Genomic DNA, 17,330 nt, shown 5'->3' on the forward strand with positions numbered 1-17,330 from the left:
CTAAGCAACGAAGGGAGAGCATAAATGTGGAAGGAGTATATAGAGGGTCTATATAAGGGCGATGTACTTGAGGACAATATTATGGAAATGGAAGAGCATGTAGATGAAGATGAAATGGGAGATATGATACTGCGTGAAGAGTTTGACAGAGCACCGAAAGACCTAAGTCGAAACAAGGCCCCGGGAGTACACAACATTCCATTAGAACTACTGATAGTCTTTGGAGAGCCAGCCCTGACAAAACTCTACCATCTGGGGAGCAAGACATATAAGACAGGCGAAATACCCTCAGACTTCAAGAAGAATATAATAATTCCAATCCAAAAGAAATCAGGTGTTGGCAGATGTGAAAATTACCGAATTATCAGTTTAATAAGTCACGGCTGCAAAATACTAACCGAATTCTTTACAGACGAATGGAAAAACTGGTAGAAGTCGACCTCTGGGAAGATCAGTTTGGATTCCGTAGAAATGTTGGAACACTTGAGGCAATACTGACTCTGCGACTTATCTTAGAAGATACATTAAGTAAAGGCAAACCTCCGTTTCTAGCATGTAGACTTAGAGAAAACGTTTGACAATATTTACTGGAATATTCTCTTTCAAATTCTGAAGGTAGCAGGGGTAAAATACAGGGAGCAACAGGCTGTTTACAATTTGTACAGAGACCAGATGGCAGTTATAAGATTCGAGGGACATGAAAGGGAAGCAGTGGCTGCGAAGGGAGTGAGACAGGGTTGTAGCCTATCCCTGATGTTATTCACTCTGTATATTGAGAAAGCAGTAAAGGAAACAAAAGAAAAATTCGGAGTAGGAATTAAAATACATGGAGAAGAAATAAAAACTTTGAAGTTCGCCGATGACATTGTAATTCTGTCAGAGACAGCAAAGGACCTGGAAGAGCAGTTGAATGGAATGGACAGTGTCTTGAAAGGAAGATATAAGATGAACACCTACAAAAGCAAAACGAGGATAGTGCAATGTAGTCGAATTAAATCAGATGATGCTGATGGAATTAGATTAAGAAATAAGACACTTAAAGTAGTAAATTAATTTTGCTATTTGGGGACAAAATAATTGATGATGGTTGAAGTAGAGAGGGTATAAAATATAGACTGGAAATGGTAAGGAAAGCACTTCTAAAGAAGAGAAATTTGTTAAAGTCGAGTATAGATTTAAATGTCAGGAAGTCGTTTCTGAAATAATTTGTGTGGAGTGTAGCCATGTATGGAAGTGAAACATGGACGATAAATAGTTTGGACAGGAAGAGAATAGAAGCTTTCGAAATGTGGTGCTAGAGAAGAATGCTGAAGATTAGATGGACAGACCACATAATGAGGAGGTATTGGATAGAATTGGGAAGAAGAGAAATTTGTGGCACAACTTGACTAGAGGAAGGAATCGGTTCGTAGGACATATTCTGAGGCATTAATGGATCACCAATTTAGTTTTGGAGGGCAGCGTGCAGGGTAAAAATCGGAGACCAAGAGATGAATACACTAAGCAGATTCGGAAAGATGTGGTTGCAGTAGGTACTGGGAGATGAAGAAGCTTGCACAGGATAGTGGCGCATGGAGAGCTGCATCAAACTAGTCTCTTGACTGAAGACCACAACAACAACAACAATTTGATTTTTGAAGCGTGTGTTGTATAAAACAGTCAGTTCACAACTAAGTTTAAAAATTCGTATCCAAGTGCTAATTCTCAACCTAAGACTTGCACATAATATGTTTATATATAAACGTGTTATCTGAAAGTAGCCGATATCTGAAAATACCCGAGGGCAATCTCTTACAGAGCCAACTCGACAGGGCAATATTTTACAGCACCTAGAGCTAAACATCCTATGTCTTTTAGATTCAGTTAACGTCGAAGAGGGATTCAGAGACCATAAGGCTGAAACAGCGTCCTACAAGTCTTAAAAATGATTGTAAGAAAGGAACTATGAAAAGGTACAAATTATTGATTGTCCGAGCAGTCAACCACTGTTATTTATCTCTTGGACTGAAAATGTAGACTATCAATTAATAAAATTCACGAGTATTATAAAACTTGTACGAGATAGGAAAATGCCGAGAATGGTTGTGAGCAATGGAAAAAGACACGATGTCGTTCAATATCTATTGTAGAATGATTATGGAAAAATTTGCTCATATATTTGAATAAAGTAAAACTTTGTTGATTAAAGACGCTGAACAAAGTAAAAATCTGCATGAGGACGATAATGCTAGGAAAGTTCAATACATTTGAAAGCAGTATCCTATCTGTCAGACTGTCGAAGAACATTACGAAGTTTACGTTTTGTGAAAAATCAGTCAAAGTACCGTATTAAAGACATCTGTCAATTCACCCATTAGCCATAATGGCGGCAAAATGGAAGACTGCAGAAGGTCGGAATTTTCATTCTGTTTTCGGAAATTTTCTCCTTGGAAACCAACGTACTACACTCCCTCCTTTTCATCGTCACATGATTTAACATGTATAGAGATAAGTGATCATCAAATTGAAAATCAACTAAAGAAACTCACTATGGGAAAGGCTACTAGACCTGATGAAATACTTTCATAATTCTATACTAATATCGTGAAATGATTTGCTCACTTGTTAGCAGCAGGTCTCGCTGGAGAAACGAAGGCCTTACAAAACGACCGGGCAAAGTCTCATGTCATTTCTGGTATCAGGAAGGAACGTATGATAAGTATCGTTAACGACCAGCTATTCCAAAAAGTTCATCTGTTGTAGAATTAAAAAAGACGACACTTGTGATGCGAAAATGAGCTCGTGAATTTCAGTTTTATCGCCACTTTAATGTCCGTGAAACGATACATCCGGTTTATGACTTACGAGCGTTACCGTGGGTAGATGATGTACATCTCCATTTATTTAAGTATAACATTAATCGTTATAGTAATATATTTTTGTTAGGTGACCCGACATTGCCCGAGTATCTATTTATTCCAGTCTTCTACTAGTCCATCTCCTCCTTCTCTCTCTATCTCCTCCTCCCCTCTGCTCTCTCTTCATCTCCACCTCTTGCCTCTCTCTGTCCATCAACTTCCTTTTTCATCCAATTCCCCTTTCCTTCTCTTTCAGTCTTTCTCTTCCCGCTTTCTCTCTCCATGTTATGAGCCCCACCCCAATAGGAGGTTGCTGGTTCTTAACCCCACAGTGCTTCTTTTCAGATAGTAAGTATTATGTGTAACAAGTTTGGTTGAAATCGATCCAGTGGCTGAGAAAGCGTTTCTTTCCCGTAGATTCGCAGCGTCACACATTACACATACTCGTATATTTAACATATTTCACAAAAATTTTTACACACTGTTCACATATATCACTAGCGAATTTCGCCCTGCAATTTCATTTTCACCCAACTCAATGTTTACAATGTCACATCTCCTAAATCATGTGTCGTATAATGATACAATATTGTGGGTACATTCAGCGGCATATGTCTATACCGCCTACGGAATATGTTGCGAAAAGAGATAGTAGCAGAGAAGAAATTAATTTAAACGTTTTGAATGATGCAGCTGGAAAATTCAATGCTATATGTGAATACTGTCTACAAAATGTGTCACGAATACATATGTTAGTAAAGAAGTAATAAATCAAAACGTCATGCCTGATGCGGCAGTTTTACTGCATGAACAACGAAAATGTAGCAAGCGATAAGCTTTTTGCCTTTCATCATTTTGTGGGGTTTGTCAACTACAAATGAGTTTCGTAAGAAGTTGAAATTATGTCTAATGTTTGTTGCAAGCCACAAAGTGCTCCCATTCTCAACTACTGGACGCATAAAATCTAAGTATTTGCGCGTCGGGGACTACATTTCTCTTTCACTCTTCTCCTTCCCCCCCCCCCCCCCCCCAACGCCTTGACGGTTATTAAGTGGTTTTTATGCCACCGTCCCACCGCGACTCTTCCCAGACAGTAAGTGGTATGTATACCAAGTTTGGTTAAAATCAAGCCAGTGGTTTAGAAGCAGATGCGGAGCATACATATTTGCATCCATTTTTATAATATCTATGCATTTCTTTCATTCATGACGGAACATTTATTGATATTAGTCTCTCGTCTAGTTTATTGTTACTGGCAAACGGTGACGTCAAGCCGATTTTCTATTTATCAAGGCGAGCAGCACGCCTCGTGTAATGTAAAAACAACTGTGAAGTTCCCTGTAGTGCTCGCCTATGTGGCGTAATGAGCCCCGGCTGCGAACATCTATGTCTATACTCCACAAGCCACCTTACTCTGTGTGGCGGAGGCACTTCGTAAACCAGTGTCATTTCCCCCTTTTCCTGCTCCAGACTTAAATAGTTTGCACTGATTGCTCGTAAGCCTCTGTGTGCGCTCGAATCTCTGTACGTTTTTAATCCTTAAGGTCTTTTAGCAAGATCTACGTATATCTCGCAAAAAGACCTTAAAGATAAAAAAATTACATAGATTCGAGCGCACACAGAGGATTACGAGCAATTTATTGGTTGATTATTCTAGGAAAGCATAATCGCTGAAACTTCAGAGTAAGCCACACTGGATTGCGGAACGCCACTTGTAACGAAACGTGCTGCTCTTCTCTGGATCTTCTCTATTTCTCTATCAATCTTGTCTGCTACGGCTCCCAGACCGATGAACAATATTCAAATATTTCTCGAACGAGAGCTGTATCAGTACCTCCTTTGCTGATGGACTACATTTTCTGAGAATTTTTCCAATGACTCTTAGTCTGGCATCTGGATTACCCGAAACTAATTTCATGTGGTCGTTACACTACAAATCATTCCGTACGCACACTTCTAGATATTTCATGGAGGCAACGTTTCCAGTAACTGTTCGCAGTCGTGTAATCTTACAGTAAAAAGTCTTTCTATGGATTCACAATACGTTACGTTTGTTTATGCTGAGGGTCAATTACAAGTACCTGCACCGATCGTCGATCCTCCGCAGTATTCCTGCATTTCGCTGCAATTTTCTAGCATGAGACTTCTCTGTATACAACAGTATAACCCGCCAAAAGCCTCATGGAACTTACGACGTTACCCACTATATCATTTATACATTCTATAACACTCCATTGAGGTACACCCGAAGTTAGTTTTAAGTCTGAAGCCATCTCTCTACTGAGAGTGATATATTGTGTTCTATTTGTTAGAAGAGCTTCATTGCAATCACATAGTCGGTCTGATATTCTGTACGTTCGTGTTTTGTTCATTATGCTGCAGTGTGAAGCTGTATCGAACGCCTCTCGAAAGTCAAGGAACACGGCATCAACCAGGGTCTCTGTATATACTTCTTTCTGAGTCTCGTCGACGAACAGGACAAGATGGGTTTCACACGATCGTTGGTTTCAGGACCCACGTTGTTTCCTACAGAGGATAATGCTCAGTTTCTAGAAATATCATAATACGTGAGAATAATACATGCTCTAAAATTCTACAATAGACGGAAGTGGTTGATATAGATCTATAGTTTTGGGGGTCTATTCGACGACCCTTCTTGAAAACGGGAATGGCTTGTCCTTTTTTCCAATTATTAGGATCTCTTCGCTCCTCCACACATCTATGGCACACTGCTGCTAGAAGAGGGGCGAGTTCTTTCGCATACTCTGTGTGGAACCGTACTGGTATCCAGTCGATTCCTGTGGCTTTTCATCTGTTGAGCAATTTCATTTGCTTTTCTAACCCGCTGTCACGTATTTCAATATCTGTCATTTTGTTGTTCGTACGACGTTTAGAAGGAGGACCTACGTTGCGGTTTTCCTCTGCACAGCAGTTTTGGAGTAGGACGTTGAGTATTTCGGCCTTTTGAACGGTGACAGACAGCGGTTTGTGTACTGCACGACGCACGCTTCAGCAAAAGTCTTAATATTAAATGTGGTAGAATGTTAAGGAGAAACATTGCAAGACAATACATTAGAATGGTGCTGCTGACTGTCTGTGGCGAGAGAGAATGTGTGTGATGAGTGACAGCGTACAGTCCGTGACTCTGACCACAGGGCTGCCTCAGTCTGTATTTGACATTCCCTTGGCTCGGGTCTGTTGCTCTGTCGCCCAGTCTGTTTCTCAGTATGATTACTCGAATGTAGCCGAATGTGATAATATGTACTGTTTTTTATTTCAATTCATTGGTTTTCGAATCGTACACACGCAGCCATCTCAGTAGTGGAAGGACGATACGACAACGTGTTTGTAGGCAACTTTCGCGTCAGTAATGACTGTATGAGAGTAACGTCAACACAACAAGAAGTCCCCGAGTGGAGAAAATCCAAGATGTACGTTGGCCACTATTCATTATGTGACCACATTTTATACTACACAGATAATGCCAATGGTTTTTTTTTTTTTCATGATAGGTACAGTCGGAAGTGCCTGTAGGTGTTATTGCATAATAACCTGTTGGCAGATTAGAATAGTACGAACGGTCGTTTATGTCAGTGTATTCTTCTCAAGTTACAGCCGACTGCAACAGTAGGTACTTTTCGCCATGACATTCTGTAAAATTCATGTTGTGTGGAAAGGGTGCAGTGCGATGCATGGTAATTATGCTAATGTTTTGTTATGAATGCAGGAAAATGAGGCAATACAAATGAACGTCATTGTATTTAAGAAGAACATATCCTGTAGAAAGGGACTGTACTGGGAAAAATAATGTTTCATTTTCTTGTTATCCTCGCACATTAATACGCAGGGGTGTTACTCCCACTTACTTCATGTTATTTCTACCTGATCAATTTGAAAATTTTTCTACGGTACTACACTCTAATCAAAGAGTCGATCGCTTCTTATTACAAGGAGCATTAACGAGCACAACAGTTTAAAGGGACAATATTAAGCTTTCTTGATTGGAAATAGAGATTAGGTAAACATTTGCTATTAATGTACAGTAGGCGGTCACTTCCACATAGGTAATCTTCATTGAACAAGATTTGTTATTTTTGATTCTCCTCTATTCTCTCACTGTCGCGTTTTACTTAGCAAGCTTCGCAAATTATGACAGCCTAGAGGATGACTTAGTAGATAGTGTCGGAAGTTCTATGCGGCTTTCCGCGGATGATGCTGTAGTATACAGAGAAGTTGGAGCATTGAAAAATTGCAGCGAAATGCAGGAAGATCTGCACCGGCTAGGCACTTGGTGCAGGGAGTGGCAACTGACCCTTAACACAGACAAATGTAATGTATGGCGAATACACAGAAAGAAGGATCCTTTATTGTATGATTATATGATAGCGGAACAAACACCGGTAGCAGTTACTTCCGTAAAATATCTGGGAGTATGCGTACGGAACGATTTGAAGTGGAATGATCATATAAAATTAATTGTTGGTAAGGCGGGTGCTAGGTTGAGATTCATTGGGAGAGTCCTTAGGAAATGTAGTCCATCAACAAAGGAGGTGGCTTACAAAACACACGTTCGTTGAGTATTGCTCATCGGTGTGGGATCCGTACCAGATCGGGTTAACAGAGGAGATAGAGAAGATCCAAAGAAGAGCGGCGCGTTTCGCCACAGGATTATTTGGTAAGCGTGATAGCGTTACGGAGATGTTTAGCAAACTCAAGTGGCAGACTCTGCAAAAGAGGCGCTCTGCATCGCGGTGTAGCTTGCTGTCCAGGTTTCGAGAGGGTGCGTTTCTGGATGAGGTATCGAATATATTGCTTCCCCCTACTTATACCTTCCGAGGAGATCACGAATGTAAAAATACAGAGATTCGAGCGCGCACGGAGGCTTTCCGGCAGTCGTTCTTCCCGCGAACCATACGCGACTGGAACAGGAAAGGGAGGTAATGACAGTGGCACGTAAGGTGCCCCCCGCCACCACCGTTGGGTGGCTTGCGGGGTATAAATGTAGATGTAGATGTAGTAGGATATGTTATTTGCTTGGCTTTCGACAAGTGTGGTTATCCGTTGGAAGCCACATTGGTCGAGGTCCCCGGCCTATATACCGCAGTGTTGTTTGTGTCACCCCAATTTCTGACTTGTGTCGGACCACATAGGGGTTTTAGTACACCACGTTTCAGAAGATTATGTAAAGAGTACCGAGTGACAGAGCGGCTCAGCCGCTTGTAGCACTGCAGTCATTGCACTCTATAGGAATCAACACTGATCTCGCAAGTAGTGACTGGGTGAAACTCTCCTCAATCTGTTCACATATGAGATTCGGATCGCAGCAGATAATGGCGACTAGGTCGGTTCTGCCTTCCTTGGATTTTGAAAGCTATTCTATACGATTTAGCACTGTCATCTAGTCCACTACGCATACGAGCTTATGGAACAGCGGATCAACTTAGAAACAGGACTAGAGATTTTATGTCACAATGTTCGTTTGGTCCAGGTGGGAAAACAATTTATGTAAGGCCCAGTCAAACTATTTTTGTTAATTGCAAATAATGTACTTAACTGAGTCAAACTGCCACCGAATACACTAACAGAAATGCCTGTTATACCATCAAAACCTTGAACGAACACTACGGAACTGTGTTACATTAGTATTTTCATGTGTGTGCGATATGTTGATTAAATTTTTATCCTTATATGAGCATATTTTCACTATTTTCAACGTGAGAAGGTCTTCCCTGCGGATGAATAATCGTATGAGTATATGATGGATCTTAGATGTGTCTAACGTTATTGGAACGTTTCATGTCTGTGTCGGAACATAGCCAGCCTAGAGGCAGTGCATGCGCAGTTTATGGCCATCATTTGGCCTCTGCGAAAGGTCCAATCATTGTCATCTACATCTAAATCCGTTCTCTGCGAACCCCTGTGAAGTGGATGCCAGTGGGTACTTCCCACCAGTTTTAGAGCTTGCTCCAGTTCCATTCACATGCGCAGCGCGTGTAGAATGGCTGTTTAGATGTCTCTGTGCGCGCAGTAATTAATGTATTTTTGCCCTCACGATCTCTACTGGAGCGATATATAGGGGTTGTGGTGTATTCCTTGAGTCATCATTTAAAGCCTGTTCTTGAAACATTGTAATTAGGCATTCTCGGGATCGTTTGTGTCCTTAAAGTGTCTGCCTGTTCAGTCTCTTCACCGTTTCTGTGACACTCTCCCACCGATCAAACAAATCTGTGACCCTTCGTGCTGTAGTTCTCTGCATACGTTCAATATGCTCTATCAGTACTATGTGGTACAGGTCGCATACGTTTCAGTAGTATTCTAGGATGGGTCGCGAGACTAATTTGTACGCAATCTCCTTTCCAGTTTGGCTGCATTTCCCTAGTATTTTACTAATGCTTCGAAGTCTGCATCTTCTTTATCCACGACTGAGCCTATGTGATTGTTCCGTTTCATATCTCCTACAAAGTGTTACAAGCAGGTATTTATAAGAGTTCACGGGTTTCAACTTTCAGTTGTCAATATTATACTGTGTGACAGCCATGGGAGCGCCACACCGACAGGTGACGTAGACAATTGCTACTATCTAGGAAGACAGCGTCACACGGAAGTCGTCGGAAACAGCAACGGTGTCTCAGCGAGCAGTCAGACCACTGGAGGCGGCGGAAGGACCGGAAACAGGGAAGACAAGTGCGCTGTGGCCGCCAGCGACCTCGTGACCGGAACTGGCGATTGCCAGAACGATGTGTTGATTCGCGAAATGCAATAACACGAGAATCGAAAGACAGTGAAAATCACCAGTCATTGTCAGCCAAACAAAGAGTTAGTTCAGAGCAAGGTAGTGAGGAGTGGCTAGGTCATACCCAAGACACTAAATGTCACGGGACCGTACACCTTCATACAACACTGGAGAGCGACTGTCAGGCCCTCGTGCTATGTGCTTACTGGCTTACCTGAAAACGCCGTGCGATCACCTGACAGTGCGAGTGCCGCGCGTGCGGAGGACCCTATCCTGTCGACTTAGACACCTCTAGGATCTGTAATTTATCGTCTGAGTAGACATCTGCATCACACTTTGCTAACAATAGTTGGCTCTAGTGCAGTGACTACAGAAGGAATGGTAACAAAATGTAGTCAGGGCATCAGTGTGAAAAGAAGAGCAGGCACGAGTGCTTCCATAAGGACTACACCAAGCGACGATCGTAGAACGATTCGATTGGCTCTGATGAATGAATGGATGATAATAGCTGAAATCCGATCAGTGGTTGCAGGGGAAGTGACACCACAAAAAGTCAGGAACAGATTGCAGGAAGATGGTGTGAGATACGGGCCCCCTTCCTGCGGACGCCACACTGCAGACACCATACTGCTGACAACGGAGACTTGCATGGCGTAGAACCAAACTCATCTGGGACAACAAGTAACATGATGCAATCTTTGACGATGAGTCTTAATTCTGTTTGTGGCGATAAGATCGTCACCGCTGTGTCTGCAGACGACCTGATGAAAAGTCACGGGCAGCAGCGATTCTCGTGACCCATAGTTTTCAACTCTTGGAATTGAGATGTGAAGAACTTTTGGACATGAAAACAGGACTGATTTGGTAACTATTCAAGGGAGGCTGAATTCTCACCAGTATGTGGAAAGAATGGTTAATCCTGTTCTCATGCCCTTCATGGCTCTAATACCAAACCACAATTTTCCAGCAGGATAATGCGAGTCACGATTATTGTAGTTCAAACTATAAATGCTCTGAGTTATATATGGATCATTGACCTGGGCTACTCAGTTTCCTGATTTGTCACCTATTGAGGATGCCTGGTATGCAATTGAAGACATATGTTTTTATACCAACCCACAGGAAGAAATCATTGAGGAGTGACAGAGTACAGCTGTATATTGCGGACATGGCAAAAAATTCCTCAGGATGACATTCAGAGGCTGGTTTTTTTCCATGCCACTAAGAATATGTGAGTGAATTAGTACTCATAATTGCTACATCTCTTAATGATGTTGATGGTTGACTTCAGTTCTGAATAGAATTGAAGTTTAATCATTTAATGCCTGTTGCCTAATGATAATTTCCAAAAAATTTTGATATTTGACTGGTGGTTTACACTGTCAGAACCATATACTTTTGGACCACAGGTGAATATATTATCATTTGCTACTACAGAACCTATTAATTTGTTACTTTGCAATGTTTAAACCAAAGAATTGGCATATTTCCATAAACTAAGATTTATCTGAGTGTATCTGTGCATGCCAGGGATCTCCTTCCAAACCTTGGATCGTTTTCATACAAATTTGGCACAGAAACAGCAGGCCACACAAGTGGGGTTCATAACCTCCTAGCTCCAATAGCAGCAGAGATATGTGCAAAAATGGTTTTTACAGCCCCTGGTATATAGGCTGCCCTACATGACAGACATGTTGTGTGGGAACAGTATCGGCCTGTCAAATCAACCTGCTTTGTAGTGCAGCTGACTTGTCAGGAGCAAGAAAAGATTTTCTGGGCCCTGACATGTAGGCTACCCAGCATGATGGGTGTGTTGTGTTGCAGTTGACAGACCACCTTATCGACCTGCTTTGAATCGCTGCCTGTATGTCATGGGCAAATAAATTTTTTCAAGCCCCTCACAGGGAGTCTGCCCTGTATGACAGACATGTTGTGGGAGTAGTGTTGCCCTGCTTTTTTGGGCTGTATTTCCAGGAGGGGCTGCTCGTATCAACGAGTGTCGCTGGGAACAGGTTAGGACAGATAGAAGAGGGGATGGACAAAATGAGGGGTAGGAAGAAATGAAGAGAGGGGGGAATGTATGAGGCAGGTGGAAGGTACAGAGGGCTAGTAGGCAAGTGAAGAAGGAAGATTGGGTGGCAGAAATGAAAAGAGGAAGTGGGAGAAGGATATTGACAAAGATAGGGTGAGGAGCAGATGGCAGGAGGATTTTCACCAAGGGCGTTAGTGCAGCTGAATACCGAGGGGGGCCTGTGTTTTATGGGGTCGGCGGTGTGTGCATTTTACTCTACGTGTGGAATCTGGCTTCATATATTCGCATTCATGGACAATGACTGTTGGGTATAAAGAAGCCAGAATGACATAAAATTGTAGCAAAATGCAGGAAGAAGAAGCAACACTTGGTGCCAAGAGTGGATGTTGGCACACAACATAAGAAACAGCAGCATATTTTTCCTATGAACGTTTTAATAAACCATAGGCTATCAATCAATGGAAATTATTAAAACTGTCAAATATCAAGTAGTATGTCATAATCATCATCATCATTTAAGACTGATTATGCCTTTCAGCGTTCAGTCTGGAGCATAGCCCCCCTTATACAGTTCCTCCATGATCCCCTATTCAGTGCTAACATTGGTGCCTCTTCTGATGTTAAACCTATTACTTCAAAATCATTCTTAACCGAATCCAGGTACCTTCTCCTCGGTCTTCCCCGACTCCTCCTACCCTCTACTGCTGAATCCATGAGTCTCTTGGGTAACCTTGCTTCTCCCATGCACGTAACATGACCCCACCATCTAAGCCTGTTCGCCCTGACTGCTACATCTATAGAGTTAATTCCCAGTTTTTCTTTGATTTCCTCATTGTGGACACCCTCCTGCCATTGTTCCCATCTACTAGTACCTGCAATTATCCTAGCTACTTTCATATCCGTAACCTCAACCTTGTTGATAAGGTAACCTGAATCCACCCAGCTTTCGCTCCCATACAACAAAGTTGGTCGAAAGATTGAACGGTGCACAGATAACTTAGTCTTGGTACTGACTTCCTTCTTGCGGAAGAGAGTAGATCGTAGCTGAGCGCTCACTGCATTAGCTTTGCTACACCTCGCTTCCAGTTCTTTCACTATGTTGCCATCCTGTGAGAATATGCATCCTAAGTACTTGAAACCGTCCACCTGTTCTAACTTTGTTCCTCCTATTTGGCACTCAATCCGTTTATATTTCTTTCCCACTGACATTACTTTCGTTTTGGAGATGCTAATCTTCATACCATAGTCCTTACATTTCTGATCTAGCTCTGAAATATTACTTTGCAAACTTTCAATCGAATCTGCCATTACAACTAACTCATCCGCATATGCGAGACTGCTTATTTTGTGTTCACATATCTTAATCTCACCCAGCCAGTCTATTGTTTTCAACATACGATCCATAAATAATATGAACAACAGTGGAGACAGGTTGCAGCCTTGTCTTACCCCTGAAACTACTCTGAACCATGAACTCAATTTACCGTCAACTCTAACTGCTGCCTGACTATCCATGTAAAGACCTTTAATTGCTTGCAAAAGTTTGCCTCCTATTCCATAATCTTGTAGAACAGACAATAACTTCCTCCTAGGGACCCGGTCATATGCCTTTTCTAGATCTATAAAGCATAGATACAATTCCCTGTTCCACTCATAACACTTTTCCATTATTTGCCGTAAGCTAAAGATCTGGTCCTGACAACCTCTAAGAGGCCTAACCCCACACTGATTTTCATCCAATTGGTCCTCAACTAATACTCGCACTTTCCTTTCAACAATACCTGAGAAGATTTTACCCACAACGCTGATTAAAGAGATACCTCTGTAGTTGTTACAATCTTTTCTGTTTCCATGTTTAAAGATTGGTGTGATTACTGCTTTTGTCCAGTCTGATGGAACCTGTCCCGTCTCTCAGGCCATTTCAATTATCCTGTGTAGCCATTTAAGACCTGACATTCCACTGTATTTGATGAGTTCCGACTTAATTTCATCCACCCCAGCCGCTTTATTGCACTGCAATCTATTGACCATTTTTTCCACTTCCTCAAATGTGATCCTATTTCCATCATCATTCCTATCCCATTCTACCTCGAAATCTGAAACATTACTGATCGCATTTTCACCTACATTGAGCAACTCTTCAAAATATTCCCTCCATCTGCCCAAGGCATCCACAGGATTCACCAGCAGTTTTCCTGACCTGTCCAAGATACTTGTCATTTCCTTCTTACCTCCCTTTCGAAGATTGCTAATTACACTCCAGAATGGTTTTCCAGCAGCTTGACCCAAAGTCTCCAACCTGTTTCCGAAGTCTTCCCAAGATTTCTTCTTGGATGCTGCAATTATCTGTTTGGCTTTGTTTCTTTCTTCAACATAACTTCCTCTGTCTAACTGAGTTCTAGTATTTAGCCATTTTTGATACGCCTTCTTTTTCCTTTTACAGGCTGCCTTGACTGTGTCATTCTACCAGGCTGTTTGCTTCATCCTACCTTTACACACTACTGTTCCAAGACATTCTTTAGCCACTTCTAGTACTGTGTCCCTGTACCTTGTCCATTCCTTTTCCAATGACTGTAATTGACTACATTCAACTAACTGGTACCTTTCTGAGATCACTGTTATGTACTTGTGCCTGATTTCCTTATCCTGAAGTTTCTCCACTCTTATCCTCCTACGTATGGCCCTGAACTCTTGCACTTTCCGCCTCACAATACCAATTTCACTGCAGATTAAATAATGATCAGTGTCATCAAAGAATCCCCTGAATACACGTGTGTCCCTCACAGCCTTCTGAATTCCTGATCTGTTGTTATATAGTCAATGACAGATCTGGTTCCCCTGCCTTCCCAAGTATACCGGTGAATGTTCTTATGTTTAAAAAAGGAGTTTGTGATTACTAAGCCCATACTGGCACAGAAATCCACGAGTTGTTTCCCGTTCCTGTTGGCCTCCATATCCTCTCCAAATTTACCCATAACCTTTTCATACCCTTCTGCTCGATTTCCAATCCTGGCGTTAAAATCACCCATGAGCAGAACACTGTCATTGTCCTTTACTCTAACAACTACATCACTGAGTGCCTTATAAAAACTATCCATCTTATCTTGATCTGTCCCTTCACAATGCGAATATACTGACACAATCCTAATTTTCATGCTAGACGCTGTCAAATCTATCCACATTAGTCGTTCGTTTACATACCTTATTGCAACTACGCTGGGTTCCATTTCTTTCCTGATGTAAAGCCCTACACCCCATTGTGCTATTCCTGCTTTGACTCCTGACAGGTAGACCTTGTATTCTCCCACTTCCTCTTCTTTCTCACCCCTTACCCGAATGTCACTAACAGCCAAAACGTCCAGCCCCATCTTACTTGCAGCCTCTGCCAGCTCTACCTTCTTCCCAGAGTAGCCCCCATTGATATTAATAGCTCCCCATCTCATTACCATTTGTTTGCCAAGTCGCATCTTAGGAGTCCCTGGTTTGTCAGTTAGAGGTGGAACTCCGTCACCTCCAAAGGTCCGAGGCATTTTGCTCCGATTGTTGCCAGCATCATATTTAAAGTACCAGGGAAGCAGGTTTCTAGCCTTACTTGCCCCGAGTCCCATTGGGTTTTACCCCTAACGGCTGAGGGACTAACCGGTGGATTTGGTAGTCTTTGCCGTATGAGCACAAAGGTGACCACGACTCAGAATATGTCCGAGATGCCCAGCCTTATCCCAAAGTAACTGGTATCCCGACTGTCGGGACCACTTACTTGGCCACTCATACGTTGCCCGTGGTTCATGAACTAGGACATGACTACAGGAACCCACACCATGAACCACCAGTAGTATGTATTGAGAAAAATTTTAGGTAAGATATAGCACAAGTGAAACGAAAGTGCTTCTGTGGTAGATGCTACACGACAGGCTTTATGCATTCTGAAACGCTTTTTCATCAAATACCGAGAACGCCCATTCCAAGGAGCATCAAGCAGCATGTTACTTCTGTCCAACTACATGTCACCAAATGACAATGATGGTAATCTCAGAAATGCTTGTACAGAGGCTTATCGACATCTTTTCCCTGTTGTAATTCTCATGAACAGGAGAAAGGGTGGAAAAGAGAACGCTGAGGATATTATATGCACTAAAGGGAACTTTTGGAGAAAAAATTAAGATTAATAATCATAATTTAAATGCCAAAAAGCTTAGAAACAGTTTATATTAATTAGGCTACATTTGGTCAATATTGTTTCCTGCTACTGTATATAAGGAGTTGCTGAAAATCACGTCGACTTCCTCCCGCCAATCTTTGGTCTTTGACGGTATTTGTGTTACAACGAATCCAGTACACTCTAAAATTCATGGTACTTGTCATCATTATGCAGGAATATTTTACAGGTGCCACCTGTAGACAGCTGAAGAACACTGAAAGTTTGATTTCCTTAGCTAAAGTTTCCTAATGATTTATTTTCATCCCATATTGTGTAAACAGTGCTGGGACCACTCACGTTGAGCGAGGTTGCACACTGCTGCGAATGTGGTGTATATCCTGCAATCCAAACTTGCATGGTAAGTGTTTTATTTTCCAGCTTAAGGGAACACTTCGCCTCAGCTACACATATAATGGAGGATATTAAGGAATTGAAGAACGATTTCGAAATTATTTTCGCTTGGTATAATGAATGGCAGCTCTTTTTAAATGCAGATAAAAATAAGATAGTACCTATAACGAAGAGAAAGCACCTGAAGTATCTGCTTGCAGGGCTAGTGGTACACATCACTAGCACATCACAATCTGCAAGCGTTTGGGAGTAACAGTAAGAAGCTATATAATATGGTGAGATCGTGTAAAATTAGTATTAGGGAAGACATATGGAAGAGTTAGATTCGATGGATTCTTTCTGGGAAAGGGCGGTGAATCTGTAAAGGAAATCACATACAAGATGTTAGTCCAAGCAATCGCATTGTTCCAGTTGTAAAGCTACATGCTATAAGTTTATATGTATGATTACGAAGAGTGAAGGTTGATTTGAGTTATGACTGACTGTGCCACCGTTTCCTGGAAATCCCATGCCTTTAATAGCACTGCACCACCGTCTGGTAACAGGCAGCGCGCTCACATAGCGAAGTTCTGACAGTTTCTAAAGCTAAGTTATTACGTATCCACCAAAGAGCACTAAAAAATCGCAATAAAATGACTAGACCAATATTCAACAACCGTGTAATACCAAACTATACTGTTTATAATAAAAATATATTCATGACTACTTATTTTCACAACCAAATGGCATATCATATAAAAGAGAACTAAGACAGCTGTAGAATGCTCCCATGTGACACATTATTAAACAAAATAAGAATTTGTTATAAATAAAAAACATCCTACTCTAAAGACTGTGTGCCAAATCAAAGAGTCCACCACAGTTACACAAATATTTTAGCCCTTGCATAAATAGCTTATATTATTGTCTTTTAATTATACACATTAGTAAGAAATTCTTGTAATACGAGGGCGTGCTGAAAACTCAGGTCTCCGAATTTTTATCTGGAAACTTTTAAAGCTTTTTAAACAAAGCAAACGTCATTAACATTCTGCACCTTTGTTCTTCATATTTACAAATTTATTTCTCAACGTATCATCCTGGCGACAAAGCCATTCCTTCCAATGAGAGATCAGTTTGTTGACAGCGCTACTGCAGGACGTTTAACATCGTTGACAGAGCCACAACCTCGCCTCTGCA

Source organism: Schistocerca nitens, chromosome 4 (assembly GCF_023898315.1).
Source record: "Schistocerca nitens isolate TAMUIC-IGC-003100 chromosome 4, iqSchNite1.1, whole genome shotgun sequence".
NCBI classification, from domain to species: domain Eukaryota; kingdom Metazoa; phylum Arthropoda; class Insecta; order Orthoptera; family Acrididae; genus Schistocerca; species Schistocerca nitens.